Genomic DNA, 20,413 nt, shown 5'->3' on the forward strand with positions numbered 1-20,413 from the left:
CTTACCTGGACACGTTTTCATGTGTCTCATATCTGTGTGGATATGGTGCTGTGATTTTTGTTAATGCTAAGTAATAATTAAGTAGCATGAAGAAATTTTCGTCATGCATCCTGACACAGGTAATGATCCGCATGTGATGTTTCACAGCACCAAACATGCATAATAAAGTCCTTCGGTGTAATTGTACAGAATGTTAAAGCAGGGACAGTTCATCTAAAAATGAAAATGCTGTCATCATTTACTTCTCCTCTAAACCTATATGACTTTCTTTCTTACCAAGAACTTCACCCAAAAATCTGTCATTAATTACTCTCCCTCATGTCATTCCAAACACATAAGACCATCTTCAGAACACAATTTAAGATATTTTTGATCAAATCCGAGGGCTTTCTGATCCTCAATAGACAACAAAGCAACGTTGTGGTACTCTCGTGAATGATGGTGGACGGTGACGTGGAGGACAAGAATTATTGAATAAAGTCATTATTTTTGCACACTTACTGGTTTAGAACGACATGAGGGTGAGTTATGTTGTATGAGAAAGAGCTGCATGAACATTTTTTAAAGCATTTTTTGGTCCATTGAAGACAAAGTTCTTCATGTTTGCAGTGACATGAAGGGGAGTAAATGAGGACAATTTTCATTTTTGCGTGAACTATGCCTTTAAGCAGTGTTAAAGTTTGGGTGGGCTTTGAAAACACAAGCCTTTTGTCAACACTCAGTAGATTTGAGTCACCATCTGTTCCATCTGAATGGACATCTGAACTGATTTGTGATGCAGTTTTATTATATCTTACCTCAATCTAGTTGCTCTTATAACAGAATGGAAAGCTCAGGAAATAAAGACAAGCAGTGAAATATCAGTTTACACATCACAAGGCATTAGGCCACACCGGAGGCTATTTTAATTTTTTTTTTACATTTTCCTTCATAACCCACAAACTAATACAAATCCACCTGCCAACAACAGTAGAACCATTAAAGCATTTACATTGAAAGAGACTTGATCATAATGTTGAGTTATGGATTTAATTACAGGAAGTCAGAGTGTTATAAAACTTTTAAGAAATATTGGGCATTAAAAAAAAACTCACTTCAAATGCTTTCCATTTCTATCTAAAAAAACTTTATTTTTGTCAGAAAGAGAGAATAAATGTGTGTTAAATGTGTTACCAGCTCCTTTAATCAGATTTATTCTGTTCAGTAGTGTGATAAATGATTTGTGTGAAGGGCCATTCTGAAACATTTAGATAACAGGCTTTTCTTCATTCCATTTTAGTGCTACTTTCAATGGGGTTAACCACTTGAATAGCCCGTGTCTGGTCTAGTTTGTTAACAGGTTTAATCTCCAGAAGGGTTGATCTACTGTTGACATCATTGTGCAATTAATTATGTGCAATACCCAACACACTATTTAAACTTATTTAACATATCCTACCTCTTGTTTTTTTTATAGAATAGTTTTTACTTACCTTTATTTTATTTGTCTGTCACCAAGATACATCTCTTTTGTGTAAACATACCTCTGATTCTGAGCATTCAACCTGAACGATGTAAAGTAAACCAACTATTCCGATCCTCTTCATTTAGCTACATTGCTTTTATCACATCCCATCTTTAATCCAATGTATGTGGATTCTTTCTAATATATTCCACACCCTTTTCTACTTGATCAGCAGATGTCCAGATCATTTTATAGAGGTGATTAGAACAACGTTTACAGCAAACCTACACCTTAAGTTGAATACCAGTAGTAAAAGAAAAGAGAAAGTAGAAGAATACAGACAGAGAAGTTAGTGAGGTGAGAAGAGAATTACACACATGATTAAGCTGCTTTACCCATTGTAGTAATTTTAGAACTATTCATTTAATTTTAGTTTCTGGAAATCGAGTCGTATCGATTTCATATTCGTATGATTAATGGATATTAATCAAAACGTCCAACTAATACCTTATTAACGATGCCTCATTAACGACTTGTCCAGCAAGCATTAAAACCAGTATGTTTTAACAATTCAGATTATTCCCGTGGCCACGGTAATACCGAACTGATTAGGTCATTTTTTAGCATAGGTAAAAAATAACCTAATAGGTAAATTTAGCATAGGCAAATTTTAGCAAATTAACGCAATCTTTGGCAAATAGTTTAAGACTTGAAAATCACATAGCACCAGACAAAGATTTCTTAATAAATCAAAGTTTATTTGCTACTCTACAACACTACTAAGCTAAAATAACACAAAACAGAATACGTACACACACAAACACACATACACGCTGCAGTCAATGAACGGTTTTGATTTGAAGAGAGTTTAAGGTTCTAATGCTCGTTTTCAAGAATTCTCTGACTTCAACCTGAGGGAGTCACAAGCAAGGAACTTTATTATCTTTACTCTTAAAGATGAATGCAACCAGGGGGCTGTTCCATAAACCAAGATTAGAGTATAAGCCAGGCTTATTTCGGTTAGTCAGTCTTATTTTTGGTAGATTCGGTTTCATAAAGCAAACTTAAAAAAGTTCAAACTCAGTTACCCCGGCAACTTATGCTGGCAAACTAACCTGGTCCGGAGCAGGCTAACTGTCAGGCTAAGCTGAGCTCCTCTAACTCTGACCAATAGGAACGCATCCATATTACCACTGACTCTCTCACATACAGTCAGTTTAATTTATTATCGGTCCAAAAATAAAAGTATACAGAAAATACACCTTAAATAATCAAATAAATAAAAAATAGGCTACAACCAACTGTATTTAATGTATTGTGCCCAAAATGTAGGCGAATGACATTTTAACAGTTGCTACTTGTGCATGCAGTTGATCAGAAGTTTCTAGCCATGCAGCCTTTCTCTCTGAATTTATGACAGCTGTACCTTTTATGGTTATTAGAACATTAAAACATTACAATCTAAAATGTCTCTTTAAAGCATTAAAGCATAAAAACACAATCAAAAGTTAAAATCACTTAATTAAAATTTTTAATTTATAATAGAAATCAGAGTACATTTTAACTGATAAGAGGAACACACATTTAACTCATTTGAGCTAGTGATTAACAGTTGCTGCTATCATAAAAATAAACTTATATGTAGTAAAATTCTATGTGTCACATTTAATGTCCAACAACAAATATTTTAGCAGAATGTATATTTTATTCAGATTTCTTGCGCTAGTATTCTATTCTGCTCTGTCTGTGTAGCGCGCATGCGCGCCGCAGCGCTCGTTCTCTCGCATAAGCCTCGCCCACTCCTGACAGCTAAATGGATATATTTGCATGGCTTTTTGACATTTACAGATGTAAAAAATATACCTGTGATGTATCAGTTATGCACTGAGGAAAACACAATGTTTCAAATGCATTAAACAGCACAAATATTCGCTGTTTGCTATGGTGGATCGATTTGATCCATGATCGACATTAAGGGCTGCTTCAGAATAAGCGTGTACGTCACATTATCCTGACTCACTGAACCTGGATAGCATTAGTCAGATTGCGTGAACTTGAATTGTCGTTTATGGAACCGCTTTAGTCCCGATTGATTTGTTAGGTTATTTCAAGTCAGGTTTTGGACTTTAATCCCCGCTTTTCTTAGCGTCTTTTATGGAACAGCCCCCAGTTTTCAGCAGAATTATGAAGAATTATTTGATTACTTGCTCTGAGTTGTTTCGTTCCTTTCCTGGTTGAGGGAACCCCGGGTGCGGATTGGCTGCTGAAATCGCTGTTGCGTGATGTCACTAGGGATGCCCTCTTGCAATTGGTTGGTTTCTCTGTGACGTAATGACGCGCTTAGGAAGCGTAAAACCGGTTGTAAAACCGTCTCTCCTGGTTGATAACATCATTGAATGTATGCGTTAAACGGTCAGGAGATATCAGGGAGGGTCTGTGCTGGAGCCTTTCCAGATGCCACATGCTTTGTACTGTTGATTATGCAACTTTTATTTATGGTAAACCGGTCAGGAACAACATTGAAGGTTCTGTTCTAAATCCATTGCAGATGTTCCCTCAAATTTATCCTGGGTTTTAGAGGTCTCCTGAGATAAGGAGATTTAGGGCAGGAAATTGGCCAGCCAGTCAAATGCAGATGCTGGGAGGGGAAGTCTTAACTCCTGCTAAGGAATGTGCTGTCTTGAAATTATTTTGTGTCTGTGTCCTGGTCTACTAGGCACTACACCATAGATCATCAACTCCTGATGATGGCAATGTCACTCTGAAAAGAAACGAACAATGATAGAAAGAGTTCAAGAGAGACAACGTGAGTGAAATAATACAGAAAAACTCTACAATTTCAAACCCTTTTATTCTGTCTGTCTCAAAGAAATGGTATGCAGTGTCAGTGGTTGGATGAAAGTTCTTGTGTCATTTGCTTCTTGTTTTATATTTTAGAACAAATTTTTCCCAAGAAATCTGAATTATTTACAAGAGCTGGTCATGAGTTAATGTTTCCTGACATATGTTGTCTGATATCATACAGAACAGACAGTGACTCTGAAATGTGTGCAGATATGTATATATATATATATATACTGTTGATATTATATTACAATTTTTCTCTAATTTTGGCTCAATTATCGAATTCGTTTTTTTATTTCTCAAAACAATAAATTCAGATGTCTGAACAATTAGTTTCTTGTTCACATCAGATTTTAAATTGCATTTGTTTTGGCACGTGTGCAAATTGTCTACAATTTGCATAATATCTAAATTCACTTGGCTTGGTTGATTAAAACCGATGAGTTGATTCTCACTGAAAATTGTCATATTCATCACAACTTCTAAACATTCTTTAATCATGTGAGCCATTTTTTGCAAAATGAAAAAATCTGTCAGAGATGCGTGAATATTCCATAAATATCTGACATGGAATGGTTGAAATGTCCACTAAGTTGGCAAATGGCTTGCTATTAGGGTTGCAAATGGATGGAAGCTGTATAGAATTTTTATAAATTTTCCAGGATTTTTTGTAAACTATAAAAAAAAAAACTGTACATTTTCGAAAACTTTTAGAAAGTTTTCAGTAAATTTGCTGGACATTTTCTGCCTCTTTGTAATGAAATAGGAATCACAATCAATCAACAAAGTTTGGAAGCATAGGCTATATATGGAGTTTGCCCAGCACAAGCACTACCATTTTTAACAAGGAGGAATGTCACAACTCTAAACAGCAGCAGCTACAGCAGTTCTATATAAATACATTTACATTTGTACAATAGATTTATCTCTAGATATGTGTTACGTGTAAACTTAGAATTTTAAGAAAAATTGCCAAAGCAATTGGGAAAACCTGTAATGTTTTGTGCATAGCAGTGTGCTGTATTTGCAGTGTAAATCCCAACATAATCACTCTCTCACTTCACACTTAATGCCCCCTTATCTGTAATATAAAGCATGCTGTGAGTTGGCCGTGTTTGTGTGTGCTGAGAGAGGACAGATGTAGTGTTATGTATTATTTAGACAGAGCTGCTCAGAGGTCAGATTCACTTCCCTACCACCACCCTCTTTTTATATAATGGACTGCACTGATTACAAGTCTTCCATCCCCCCATTTCTTTCTTTTTTGTTCTTTTAAACATCATAGTCTTTTGTGTGTATTCTGCAGAAATACATGATTACAAATATTTGTCTCAAATTCCAGTGATAAAGTTGATCAGTGGTATTTCCCTTCAGTTCCTCCTAATGTTTCTCTGTTGACAACCGTTCTAAAATAGCTGTGTATTCTGACAATCAATCAATCAATCAATCAATCAATCAATCAATATTCAAGGAATAATTTAAATATAAATAGCATATGCTAACGTGTAATTCTTTAAACCAGGGTGTCATTTTGTTTTGATGAGCCTATCACAGACTCTATGTTCTTGGTGTTGTCTTAACAGTAGTAATCCAGGTTCATTATATGATCTGGATTGAGTACAATAATTAAAAATTATCTTTTCATTTTGTAGCAGAACTATAACTACATATTGTGTGGCAGATTTTGTGTGCAACACTCATTTATAGAGCAGATTGCAGCTGGGTGATTTTATTAGTGACAAAAATTACTGGGCTTGAAAGACAATGTAATAAAACATTTGGTGAGTTAAAAAACAATCTGATAAGGATAAACAAATCTGGCTGAAAGAATATGCCAGATGATTTGAAAGAAACTGCAACTTGTTCATGTGCAATGTGTTTGACAGGGTTCAAACCATTCAGAAATTTGCAGATTTCCTATTAAAATCGCTTGATGGTACACCATTAATTAGACAAATAATGAACATCTTGCGTCTTACAACTGGACTAACAAGTTGAATGGAGAGATTGCCAGATCCTGTTGTTTATATGAATTAAAATTAAAATAATATAAATGGATCACACAACAACTAAAATACTGGAGAAACTGTGGCAAGGTGCTTTACAACATCTGCCATTCACAAGAAAACAGTTTGGCTCAAGAAGCATGACGTGTAGAAGGAAGGAAATGTGTCGAAGATTTAGATCTTCCAACTTAGTACAGTTATTAGTTATTATTCACTTAGTAAAGTGATGGCCTGCATGTTCTTTTATTCATTACTATATTGTTCTAGATTGGTCCCATGCGTTCTGCAAACAGTTTATTTCCACCATATACCACCCTAACAATAACTTAATATTCTCGACAATCGTTTGGTTTTAATTTAACACATTTGTCATGGACAATTAGAATTGCAACTAAATGTGCCTGTATGATAGAGAGAAATGGGAGCTGTGTTTTGTGTCAGTGACTGACAGCAGTAATTGCCTCCTCTATGGCCAGGCTTCATAAATCTGCATTATGCAAATGTCTTTTGTCCTAGCTTGGCAGGTGTCACCTCTTCCTAAAGCTGCATTACAACAACTTGCTGTTTGAGGAAAAGATGTAAAGAGTTTTTAATCTACATCATCCGAATTCTGCCAGATCATGCACACCTTAAAATATCGCTCATGGCCTCTTGGCAGAAATCAGTAGCTAAAGCATCATGCCATGTTAAGATGAATATATTAAGAGATGAACATCCAGAGATGCTGACTGTGCTGCCTGACTCTGAGGATGAGTCGAAAGAGGCTAAACCTCTAAAGACAAGACAGGATGCATTTAGATAAAATATTTAATGTGGATGGATGTGGAGTGGTGCCAGCGGTGTACAGGACACCCCCGCAGCCTCCGCAGTGCGTGGGACCTTCTAGACAGGACATTCTACAAAGGTACTACAAAGGTAGTACAGTGGAGTGGAAAAGCGCATGAAAAACTCTTAACGTGGTTTTAAAACAACAACCAAGGAAAATCAATTTCATCATTTCACTTGTCATATACAGTACACTGTACTTCAACGACAATGGCACCGTAATTGAAGTAGATATTTTTACACTTAACATGGATGTGTAAGGGTTAAGTCCCACCCTCCACAAATTTATTATTGGATTTAATGTCTGTGGGTTTAAATAATTACACAGTTATTTAATTTTTCTGCATTCTTTTAGGTCTTGTGATTTATATTTAATGTTTCTGTTCTTTTCATGCTCTATCTGCACAATAGTATGTATGTATTGTGGCGGGAGGAGCAAACGACAGACACAGTCGGTTTGGCGTCAGGCCTCGGAGAGGCTTTTATTAAACAAAATAATAAAATAAAGTGTCCAAAGGGGGTAAAAGTGTCCAAAAATAAACAGGGGGGTCTGGTGTCCTCGTTGTGCTGCGGGGTTTGTGAAGGAGGGCAGTGTTCTGGAAGGAAGGGTCCAGGTAAGGGGTGGAGTCCGGCGGTCGCACGCGCTCCCCTCTCGGGACCGGGGCACGAGGGGCAGTGGCTTCTTCTAGCGGCTTCATCCTTCTTCGGCCCGCGGCGCTTCCGGGGGATAGTACGGCCCGGCATCCTGGCCCGTGAGCCGTCACACGGGTGCGGAACTCGGTCCATTCTCAACGCTCCCTTCCTGGACCCACGAGGACACCAGCGTGCATGCACGGGGAAGAGACCAGTCTCCCGAGGAGAGGCGCACTCGGCATTTAAACAGCGGCGGTGATGAGGCTCTTTTCAGATCAGGTGCGCCTCATCACACACCGCCAGCCCTGGCTGTTTCAGCGCTCCTCCTCTCTCACACACCCACTCCCGTCGGGAGCCTGGTGAAGGGCGGCGAATACGGGACGGGGTGGTGATGATAATAAGGGGGGAGGCAGCCGACTCGTCACAGTATGTATAAAGTCTGTCTGTGACTTTTAAGCTGATGCTTGGCAGACAAGATTTGTAGAAGACAGATGTGTAGAATCACGAGATCAAGAAAAAAAAAACGAAGAGAGAGTAATTGAGAGACGGGTGGATAAGCATGTGTTGTTGATGTTCCCCCGTAGTGTAACTCTGTGTTGAAAGTGTTCTTGAAATAAAACGGACCTTATATCTTCCTAAAAACACACGTGTGGACTCGGTGTGTGTAACATATGCATTAAGACAGCAATATTAAAGGATCAAGAGAACAGAATATGAAAGCAATGTGCAAATTTTTATGTTAAGCATTTACCTTACACTGTAAAAAGTGGTAACGTGTAATTGTCATATTAAACAGATATTTTGACCTGTTCTTACCCTTAAATTTAGTTTTGCCTCCACGTTCATAGACTAAATACTTTCCTGCAGGAATTTCAGCCTGACTAAAAACCGTTATTCAATAAACGCATCAATGCAATGATAATTCACCGCATAAATCAGTTATCTAAATGGGGGAGACAGACTCAGTAATATGTTGCAGCAGGTGCACAATAAATTTTCATACATGACATCACTGCTGGTGGGAGGGGCCTCATCACAATCTTTTGTGGGGGGCCTCAAAGATATGTGTGGTATGCCACTGTGTATTAAACTGGAGACATCTGTGCCAGTTATGCAATATAATGTAAATGTGAAAAGAACGTCTCAGGTTACATATGTAACCATGGTTCCCTGAGTAGGGAACGAGGCACTGCGTCCTCTAGGGGTCGCTATGGGGAACGCCGTCAGCGTGACCCGTGTCTGAAGCATACATACAAAACACCACGCTGGCCGGCGACAGCCTATGACGCCACTACCGGCGCAACCACAATATAAAGGGGCGCCGGGAAAATACGTCATCCACTTCTTCGTCTGAAGCTTGCGTCCGAAGCATGGCACAAAGCCTAGAGGACGCAGTGTCTCGCTCCCTACTCAACCATGGTTACATATGTAACCTGAGACGTTCCCTTTCGAGGGAACTTCGAACTGCATCCTCTAGGGGTCGCTATGGGGAACGGAATACCCACACCACCCTGCTGAGGGGAGTGCAAGCCAAGCACAAAAGGCGAGCACTAAGAACCAACTCTACCAGGCTAAGGGAGTTGCCCCTGAGACAGTTAGATGGCTGTCAGTGACATTATCCCCTACGGCCAAAGACCCGAGCTGCATACCCTAAAAAACTTACCTGTTTTTTAGGGTATGCAGGGCCGGGACTCCCGGACCCAGGGTAGAGCTCGAAGGCTTAGAATCATAAGGAAAGATTCCTTTAAGGGGATACGGCCAAGTGCCTAGGATAGTAGCTAGGTCCTGGCCTGTCACCCAGGGGCTACCGCTTGCTCTGCACGAGCTCGCTGAGGGAATTGTCTCAACAGACAATCGGTAGCACCCCACTGTTCAAGCCCAGAAACATTGGGAGAAATAGGTAGAGTGGGGCCCAAGGCGAAACCAGGGCCTGACCAACACAAAGAAGGGGCACGAAGCCGCAGCGCGTAACCCCTACCGTACAGTTTTTTAGAAAGAACGCAAAACACGATGTGCGATCTTACCACAATGTGGCTTTCAGAAAGTGCACAGAGACTTAGCGTGCGCACTTACCATAACATGGATTTTAAACACCAGAAACATTGGAAGAAATAGGTAGAGTGGGGCCCAAAGCGAAACCGGGGCCTAACCAACCCAAAGAAAGGGCACGAAGTCGCAGTGCGTAACCCATACCGTACAGGATTTTAGAAGGAAATGCAAAACACTTGCTGTGCGATCTTACCACAACGTGGCTTTCAGAAAGTGCACAGAGACTAACGTGCGCACTTACCATAACATGGATTTGTAAACACCGTTCTAGGGAGCAAAGCAAGCAACTTAACAGGGAGGAAGAGAGAGGCCTAACAACCTGAAGTTGCTGACTCACAGAGCTCTGGGGGGGTGGAGAACTCAACTCTCAGGATGAGAGGGAAACTCCAACGCTCAGGAAGGGGTTGCGTGCTCATAGAGACCCTCGGAGTGAGGGGAGCACTGCCGAACATACCACGAGATCAGCCTAAGGGGAAGGGCGGAGAAAGGGCCTGACCCGTTGGCATGACTGCACGGTGGATCCCACAGAGCAGAGAATCCAATTCTCAGGATGAAAGAGAAACTCAGATGCTCGGAAGGGAGCAGCATGCTCATAGGTGACCCTCTATAGTGAGGGGAGCAATGCTAGCTCGACCAACAAGGAGAGCAACCTAATAGGGAGGCAGAGAGAGGCCTAACAACCTGAGGCTGCTGAATTACAGAGCTCCGGGGAGCAGAGAACCTAACTCTCAGAATGAGAGGGAGCTCAGATGCTCAAAACGGAGCGGCATGCTCGTAGGTGACCCTCTATGGTGAGGGAAGCAATGCTAGCTCGACCAACAAGGAGAGCAACCTAACAGGGAGGCATAGAGAGGCCTAACAACCTGAGGCTGCTGAAAGACAGAGCTCTGGGGAGCGGAGAACTCAACTCTCAGCATGAGAGAGAACTCAGATGCTCAGAAGGGAGCAGCATGCTCATAGGTGACCCTCTATGGTGAGGGGAGCAATGCTAGCTTGACCAACAAGGAGAGCAACCTAACAAGGAGGCATAGAGAGGCCTACCAACCTGAGGCTGCTGAATGACAGAGCTCTGGGGAGTGGAGAACTCATCTCTCAGAATGAGAGGAAACTCAGACGCTCCGGCGCATGGTCTGAAGGCAATGCTCAAGCCATCCCACACGGTGCCCCTCTATCAGCAGGTGGTCCTACACTAGCTAGCCTGAAAAACCCTGGTAAGCCCTCCAAAGAAGCTGCCACAAGAGTGGGCTACTTACTTACTAGCAGGGGAGAAGCACACTCTAGGCAAAGGCTCAGGGAGATCGCTACTTAAAAAAACCTGGGGGGGGGGGGCAGTCCCTGAGCTACCACATATATATCCTCAGATAGTCATGCACCTAGGAAGGTTACCAGAGAGGAACCGACTGAGACTATCCAGACCACAAAGAGTGGACTGTTTGCGTTAAAAAAGTAAAGCCGCTCAGTAGAGGAGCTTCACTCAGAGAATGCTTGATGATAGAGTGGGTAATCTAACAACAGTGGCAGGCGTCCCAGCCATAGAAAATAATAGTAAAAAGACCCGCAGGTCCTGGAATTGCAGTGCTGGAGACCTGATGACCAAGGAGGTTCCCACGGAAACCAACCACTGGGCTCACACAATCCAGGGGTATGAGGCTGAGAACAGGGCTCTCATCCTGGATCTAGTATCGATGAGTGAGGTCATCACTGAACAGAGTCGAAGGAAAGAGGTTAGAAAACACACAACGACAGGTCCCAGAAGTACGGCAAAGAATGGCTACACAATACCAGTGAACCATTAGAACTGAATCGTACTCACCCATCCATGGATCAGTCCGGACCATCAGTAAGGTAGTTTCTATGAAACACAGAACCTAACCAAAACATCATAAGTCCAGCATAGAGACTGCAATGTCCAGCGCAGGTTCTAGGTTCCCACCTAACCTCGGTCAGGTGGTGTTAACTGTGGTTGCAGGGGAATTAGAGAGGGGAAGATGAGGGCAGATGACAGGCCCCCCGAGGGAAGGGAGTAGATGTTCAAGTCTTACTCTGGTCCGGACTAGAGCGTTGAGAACGCCTCGTCTGGATCACCTCCCTCAGGTCTTGCCTACCTCTCTTTGACCCGCGCCTCCCTCTAGGCGTGGGTCAAAGAGGGGCATGAGTCGCGACACTAGCCTTATGTGCCCATCTCTGATCCCCAGACGGAGATGGGCCAGGACCCCTGCGTTGTTCGGGCTCAGACCTGGACCTTCTTGGAATTAAGGTTTTGAAGGCCGCTGAGCACGCCTTCGCCTCCCTAAACTTCTTGACCACCGTCTCGACGGAGGTACCGAAAAGCTCGGAAGGCGAGAATGGAGCATCGAGAAGAAAGCCCTTCTCTTTCTTCCCAATATCTGCCAGATTTACCCACAGATGTCTCTCCATTACCACCATGGCCATTAGTGGCACGGAGAGCCAAATCCGTGGTGCGGCGCAGCTCAACTACTTCAACAGGTGACAAGCCCTGACCCTTATCCATGTCTTTCAGCAGATCAGCCTGGTATGCCTGAAGCACCACCATTGTGTGCAACGAAGCGACAGCCTGACCTGCTGCTGCGTATGCCCTGCCATTTAAGCAAGATGTCTCCTGAAGGGGCTTAGACGGCAAGGAGGGAGCCTTGAGAGAGGATGTCTCGCCCATAGAGAGATAGCTAGCTGGCGTCTCTTCTACAGGGGGCATCTGCTCATAACTGCTCTCACGCATCCTTTCTTAATCTTCAAAGTTAGCATAACTAGTATGCAGGAACCTATGAATGCGAGAGTAAAACGGATGGAGATCAGGAAGAAATGGAAGGCTCACTCGAGCTGGGGGGCTATGGCCAGAAAGATAACGCTCATCGAGACGACCCCGCGTCACCACCATCTTACTTTTTACTTACTTTTTACTTTTGTCATTTAGCAGACGCTTTTGTCCAAAGCGACTTACAAATAAGAAAAAGTAACTAAAACTAAAAAGTTACAACTCTATAAATACTATCTACCCACATATTTAAGAAAATAAAGAAAATAAATAAAATTAACACATGCATATAACAACAACATTTCAATAATAAACATATCAATGAAAAAATTTAATAAAAAGCTACTACTATCCCTTGCCGGTGTCCCTGCCCGGTGGAGTCGCACGGTAGAGTCGATGGTCTTTACACTCTTTACTTTTTTACTTTTGTCATTTACCATCTTGGCACCACTTCCACGGGAAGTCAAGCCTCGCCATGGCATGTTCCATAACCTCCAACAACTCGTCATACGCAGAGCAGGAGGATTGAGAGGGCTCAGTCTCAACTTCTTCGCCCTCAGACATCTCCTGCTCTTCCTGGGCATAACCCAGCAGAGCACTAGCCGCTGGATCAGATGATGTCAGAGAGATCGCATTATCATCATCCAGCAACTCACTCTCGTTCGCGGCCGATGAGAGCGAGAAGGAAAGCCCCCTCTCTAACTCATCAGCCAGATCCGCCTGCGAGCCCCACAAGCTCATTCTCCCCCGTGCCTCGGCAACAGTGGGTCTTGAAACGTGGGAAGCAGATGGCTGCACCTCCTTCCTCGAAAAGAAAGACAGACGAGAGCGGAGCTTTCTCATAGAAAAAAGCTCACAGTGCACGCAGATTGCCCCCTCGAGGACATCGCGTGCATGCTCCTTGCCCAAACAAAAGACGCAAAGATCGTGTGTGTCATCAGGTGTCAAATAACAAGGACACGGATGCACACATCTCTTAAACTCCTTGCTAGTGCTCGCCACGGTAACAGTAGAAAAACGTTCTTACCAGTAGAATGCACGCTTCAAACAAAACAGTCACTGAAGACGAAGAAGAGGATGATGTATTTTCCCGGCGCCCCTTTATACTGTGGTCGTGCTGGTAGTGACGTCATAGGCTGTCGCCGGCCGGTGGTGTTTTTGTATGTATGCTTCAGACACGGGTCATGCTGACGGCGTTCCCCATAGCGACCCCTAGAGGACGCAGTTCGAAGTTCCCTCGAAAGGGAACGTATTATCATCCATTGATTCTATTTGTTTTAGAATAGATTGGATTAATGTAGAATAGAGTGGATTAGTAACTGGTATGAATCAGATTGTTTTGTATGTGTCTGCGGATTGTTTTAGTGTGAAGATTCATGGAGAATGCTTCAGTGCACAATGGAAAGTTGTCAACTTAATGTTATCTCTGAGAGGCAAGAGGATATTGTCAAAGAGACGCTTCTTTTATTCAGCTACACAATGAACCACCTGTTGTCCACATTAACACTAAAACCGAATGTATGACGTCAGCTACTAACTAAAGAACATTCATTCTTTAATAGTGCTCTCAATGAGATTTTATATCAATGATTGAGAGGAGGAGATACAACCAGCTGCAGGTGATTTCATTGACACTAGTGCCATGGAATTGCTGAAATGAAGATTTTATTATACACATTTTAGGTTTTTTACTTAAATACTGTATGTTGAACTATTTAGACATACTATTACACTTAATTTATCCAGGTGAATAATTAATGCCAAGTGTAAGTATTAATTGTAAAAAAATATCAACTACTGCTAATAATGGTGTAGAATATCAGAGACTGAATCAGACAAATTTAAGATGCATCAGAACATTGAAACCTGAGGAGCTGGAATTCAGAGAGGCCCCAAGGAAACAGGACAATGTCATAAATTAGATTCTGGCACTAGTCTGAAGCAAGCAAACTAACCAACTTTTTCACAGAACAGCTTACAACCTTGAGACAAAAGAACACTTATTGATAATTCCAATTCAGGAAGGAGACCGTCAAAATTTGGGCAAATAATCAAGATTGATGGTCAAAGAGATGGCCATCACGTGTTCCACGATTGAATTCACGAGCTTCCTTAGACTGACTTCTCCCCCACATAGAAGACAGACCAAACCAAAATTCCTTTGTCTAAAGAACATGCCTTCGTTCTCCATAGAACTATACAAAGACTTTCTTTTTCATATGCACATAAAATCATCCTAAAAGACATTTCTATGCAGAACCCCATATTATGTTGGTAACCCACATATTAGACGTTCATGTTTTAATCAAATATTATGTATGTCTTTTTAATCATTATTGAATAGCTGAAGGATTCCTGCGTGTTTGGTATGTACGAGTTTGAAAAATCATGCTTTAAATGTTTCTTCTAATCAATTCTTTGTCAAATGTATCATAGTCTTGTTATAGAAACCATGTTCAAAAGTGTACTTTACCCCGAGCAAGGACAGTATCTAATTGGTCAAGACGTCCAGATGGGACGGTCTGAAAGACGAATTTAAAAACTCAGGACACCATCAAACGCTCTCTTCTTCTTAAAAATGCTCTCTTGGCTCTCTTAGTCCTCTCCCTTCTCCTCTTTTTATTTTTTGCCACCGCGTTTTGACGCTGCTCTTTGAGCATGCTCTGGCCCACGTGCCAGCTGCTACCATAATGAGAAGAAAACCAACCTAGTCTTGTTACAACCTTTTATTCTTTTACTTTAATTTCTTTTCTTTTCCGTTGTGAGTTTCATGTACTCAGTTAAGTTTTGCCGCCACGCCTCGTCTCCGAGTTCAACTGGAGTCTGTGACCGCCTCAAAACTTCTACCAGCCCCAACTCCATTGGCTTCCCAAGACGTCACTTCACGACTACTGAACTCTCAACCAATCAGACACTTCGGGGAACCCCTTTTCTGCAACGACAACGACACAAAGGAAACCCCTTAACACAGGCATAGCAAGCAAGTAACACCTCCAGGTTCTAACTGAATCGGTGTATTTAATATAAATTTTAGCCTCATTGAGAAACTCAAAGCGAGGGTTAAATAAGTGATTGATGGTTGTTCAGGTCTATGCAATTGAACATATTGCTGTAAACTTGGGATTTCACATTTCCATTCTCTTACTCATCCTTTCCTTACTTTCTCTCTTTCTGCAACGTGTGAATGTGTGAATGCTTGTGTTCACATGTCTTAGGTTTATTGAATAAAGTCTTTAGTATTATAGTCTAGTATTTTGAAAAGAGAAGTATCTTGTGTTTTGTGTTCACAGGTTAATGTCTTAATCTGCCGATCTTGTTACTGTGCTATTAAATAGTGTTTTCACTATATTTTGGATTTTAATATCCAGTGCAGAGTTGATGTTATATGACTTGGTCAGTGAATCGCTTCCGCCTCAGTGATCAGCCATTGACCAGGGAGTCTGTTAAAATTCCTTATAAAATCATAAATGATTCCCTTTGAGCTAAATTAAACTATTTGCTTTAAATATTAATATTAAGTTTTTTTATTATGTTACAATGGGTTAACTTTGCATAGTTTTGATTTGACTGCATGACTGATTAGCAATTGAGTTACTCTTTTAGAGGCATGTAATGGATATTTTATGTTGAGCAAAAGCATCATTGTGAGTATGACAGGTGATTTGTATGGTAAACTGGTCATTTGCAGGCTGGTTCTTGTGCTAATTGCTGTCAAAATAATTATTCTGTCATTATATGAGATATTGTGGGGTTTTTTTTTGTCTTGTTTTGTTTTTACCATGGCTGTTAGCCAGGCAGGTTCCTTTCAGTTTGGCAGGTTGTAATCTGCCAAACCACCATTAAAAAAAGGGACAGCTTTCTGAGAATGGAAAGGATTAGGGACATTATTATCTTGGCTATGCAGCTGAAAGGTCATCTTTGACAGCAAAGAGCAGTGACAGTTAAAATCTCACGGTATGGAACTTTGATTGGGATTCTGTCCTCTGACTTTACAAAAAGGTTTTTAAGAAAAGTTTTAAGATTGAAAGGAATGTCATAGGAGAATATCACAAATGGGCAGTCCTTTTGGGGACATTGCAGTGATTGCCATCTTTGCATTTTGTTTTAGGTTACATAATGGTATTTTATTTTTAGCTCAAAGCCCAGTAATAAAACAGTGTGAAGAATAAGTAACCCCCCCCCCCCCCCCCCCCCAAAAAAAATCATGAATTTTCATTGATTGAAAATAAAATAAAATATATTTTAAACCTATTTTGGTTACATGGCAGCATTCCTGTTTCGTTTAAATTAAAATACTAAAACAACTAAAACTAAAAAATATATAAATTAATGCTAAATAAAAATATATAAAAAAAATAAAATAAAAAAAAATGCCCTAATCTACTCGATCTTTCATCCCTTTCATCCTTTAAAATTGCTTCTGTTGGTTTTAGATATCTTGGGATATTTATTACACCAATGCTTAAGGATTTATTTAAAGAAAATTACGCCCCTCTTTTTGAAGTTATTAAAAAAGACCTTAACATTTGGAGGACACTTCCTATTTCTTTTTTGGGTAGGATTAATGTGATTAGAATGAATATTCTCCCTAAATTTTTATATTTATTTCAATCTCTTCCTTGTTACTTACCTAATACTTTTTTTAAAGACATTAATAAGCATTTTTCTAAATTTATCTGGAACCATAAAATGCCCAGAATTAATCTTAATAAATTAATGAAACCAAAAGAAAGGGGAGGAGTCGCTTTACCAAACTTACGTCTTTATTTTTGGTCAGCACAAGTGAAGCATATGGTCAGCTGGTACAGTGAAAGAATAGACTCGAGATGGTTCAACATGGAGGCAACAGCTTGTGCTCCTCTCCCAATAAAATTCCTGCCTTTTATTATAAATATTAAAAAACTTGAATGCGCTTCAACAAATTTCATCATCTCAAATACTCTTTTGACATGGGGAGACATAAAAAAGTATTTTACAATTCCAGCTAATATCTCTTTGTTTTCGCCTATTGCTTTTAATCCTGATTTCCCTGTATCTTTACAAAATATTGGCCTTTCAGATTGGTCTAAATTAGGGATTCTAAAGTTATCGTGCCTCTTTACAGGCAGTACTCTAAAATCTTTTCAAGAAATTTCTAACCAATATAACATACCACAATCCAATTTTTTTAAATACCTTCAGCTGCGTCATTTCATAAAATCTTTGTCTGATAAAGGTAAATTGAGATTTGAACTTGCTGCCATAGAGCAAATGGTAACGAGCAGTTTTTCCAAGGGGTTAATATCCAAAATATACAAAGCTCTATCTTACTCATGTACCTCTTCTTTCGAGAGCTTAAAGAGTGTGTGGGAAAAAGATTTAGGCCATGAAATTGAAGATATAGACTGGTCTGAAATATGTAACAATTTGTTCTTTAAATGTACTTCATTGGGTATTCAGGAACTCAATTATAAATTCATCAACAGAGTTTATCTTACACCTTTACGTCTGAAAAAGATTTACAGAAACTCCTCTGATCTTTGTTTTAACTGTAAAAAATGTAAAGGAACATTCCTTCACTGTTTTTGGTACTGTGACAAAATCATTTCTTTTTGGAAGAAAGTACATCATTTTCTACAAAGGCTTTTTAAGTTAAAATTGTGTTTTTCTCTGGAATTGTATTTGTTATATGGTGGAGTAGAGAATGTGTTGGACTTCCACACCAAACATTTGTTTCTAATTTTGGTTTATCTGGCAAAGAAATGTATACTTCTATTGTGGTCATCTTCTCAGGTACCATCTTTTGAAATGTGGTTGTCTCAAGCATGTACACTATTTCCACTCAAGAAACTCACCTATGATATACATCAAAAGTCTGATGATTTTTGGCAGTTATGGACACCCTTTTGGTGCTACATTAATAATTTCTCTTGACTCTATTTTATGGTGCATATTTAGTCCCTAGCCTGATTGTTAATTTGTTTACCTGTTTGTATATTTCCCATTATTTCTTACTGTATAGCTGAGACTGTACTTGTACGTGCATGTGCATTGAAATAACCGACGACTAAAAAAAAAACAAAAAAAAAAACAAATGCATAAAAATTACTAAAGCTTAAACTAAAATTAAAATGAAAAATGAAAATCTATAAATAAAATTTAATTAAAAATATTGATAAATACAATCATGTCTAAATTATGAATTTTCTCATTTCAACCAGACCTATGCTGGCACATGCTGTCTTTGTAAATATGATGCCACATAGTGTAATGAACTTGTCAGACACAGCAGGTTAGTGAAAGAACAAAGGTGTTTAATAGTGAATCTGGAATCGGAAGAACTGAGGGGTTGGTATTCTTGAGATGAGTAGAAGTCAATGGAGTTACAGGAGACCCGTGAGCCGGGATAAACTCAGTCACTGTGTCTTTGACAGGGATGATGACAGCGGGAACCTCCAGCGTGCAGGGGAGTGCTCTGTGTGCCGTGATACGTGTCCAGTGAGTGGTAACCACAACAGTGTCCGTCGTCGAGCGTCTGGATCTGCGGATGGGGAAGATGAAGAGGAGCAGAACAAGAGGTAAGTTTCAACAGGTAAGTATCGTCAGGTAGTATACTCAGCTATGAGTCTTGAGAGCGTCGGTCCTTGTATGTTACAACAAGATCGGACACTGTTGTGATTGAGGAGAGTGCTTTTAAGTGTGTGGTGATTGTTCGCTGATGAGGTGCAGGTGCGGGTGATTAGAACTCTGGTGACGTGGATCGTGGCAATTGGTTGAGAGGAAAGCCTGGTCGTTCTCTGACAGTACCCCCCTCTCCACGGCCCGCTCCTGAGGGCCGACCCCGGCGTCGTGGTGGTCTACCTCGTCCTCGAGGAGCAGGGCGATCAGGATGGTTGGAATGAAATTCACTTAATAGATCCGGGTCAAGTATATCATCCCTGGGAACCCAAGCGCGTTCCTCTGGGCCGTACCCCTCCCAGTCGACTAGATATTCGAGTTGACCACCCCGACGCCGGGAATCCAAAATCTCCTGGACTTTATAGATAGCACCGTCGTCAATGATGAGAGGGAGAGGGGGTTCCTCGACCGGACCAGGCTCTGGGGAGACAGAAGGAAAATACGGCTTGAGGAGTGAGACGTGGAATGTGGGGTGGATCTTGTAGTGTGCAGGTAGTTGTAGTTTGAAGGTTACCGGATTGACCTGTTCCAGAATGGTAAAGGGGCCAACGAATCTGGGACTAAGCTTGCGGCAAGGCAGGCGCAGCCTGACGTCCCGTGTGGAGAGCCAAACCTTTTGTCCTGGATGATAATCAGGTGGGGTCGAGCGACGAGCATCGGCGGAGATCTTTTGCCTGCGCACTGCCTGCTGAAGATGGTGATGAGCCGAGTCCCAGACTCCCTCGCTCTCCCGGAACCAGTGATCTACCGAGGGTACGTCAGATGGTTCTCCTGACCATGGGAATAGGGGAGGCTGGTAACCGAGTACGCACTGGAAGGGAGTGAGACCAGTGGCGCCTTGCCGAAGGGAGTTTTGAGCGTACTCGGCCCAGCCTAGGAACTGGCTCCAGGAGTTCTGGCGGCCGTGACAGAAGGTTCTCAGGAATCTCCCTATTTCCTGGATTTTGCGTTCAGTCTGCCCGTTGGATTGAGGATGGTATCCAGAGGTCAAACTGACGGTCACACCTAGGAGAGAGAAGAATGCTTTCCATACCCGTGATATGAACTGTGGTCCTCTGTCGGAGACGATGTCCTCCGGGATTCCAAAGTAGCGGAAGACGTGGTTGAAGAGTAACTCGGCAGTTTGTATAGCGGTGGGTAGTCCAGGGAGAGGAAGGAGTCTACAGAATTTGGAGAAGCGAT

The 20,413-nt window shown here is 41.2% G+C and overlaps 1 protein-coding gene across 1 annotated transcript in view; it reads left to right on the plus strand.

The window, feature by feature from the left end:
• LOC306872147 (neuronal acetylcholine receptor subunit alpha-7-like) overlaps positions 1-20,413 on the plus strand; it is a gene marked incomplete at both ends in the record, with an annotated part of 76,420 nt that overhangs the window by 42,933 nt on the left and 13,074 nt on the right. The gene's annotated exons all lie outside the window — the stretch shown is intronic.

This window comes from Barbus barbus (genome assembly GCF_936440315.1).
Source record: "Barbus barbus genome assembly, chromosome: 7".
Lineage (NCBI taxonomy): Eukaryota > Metazoa > Chordata > Actinopteri > Cypriniformes > Cyprinidae > Barbus > Barbus barbus.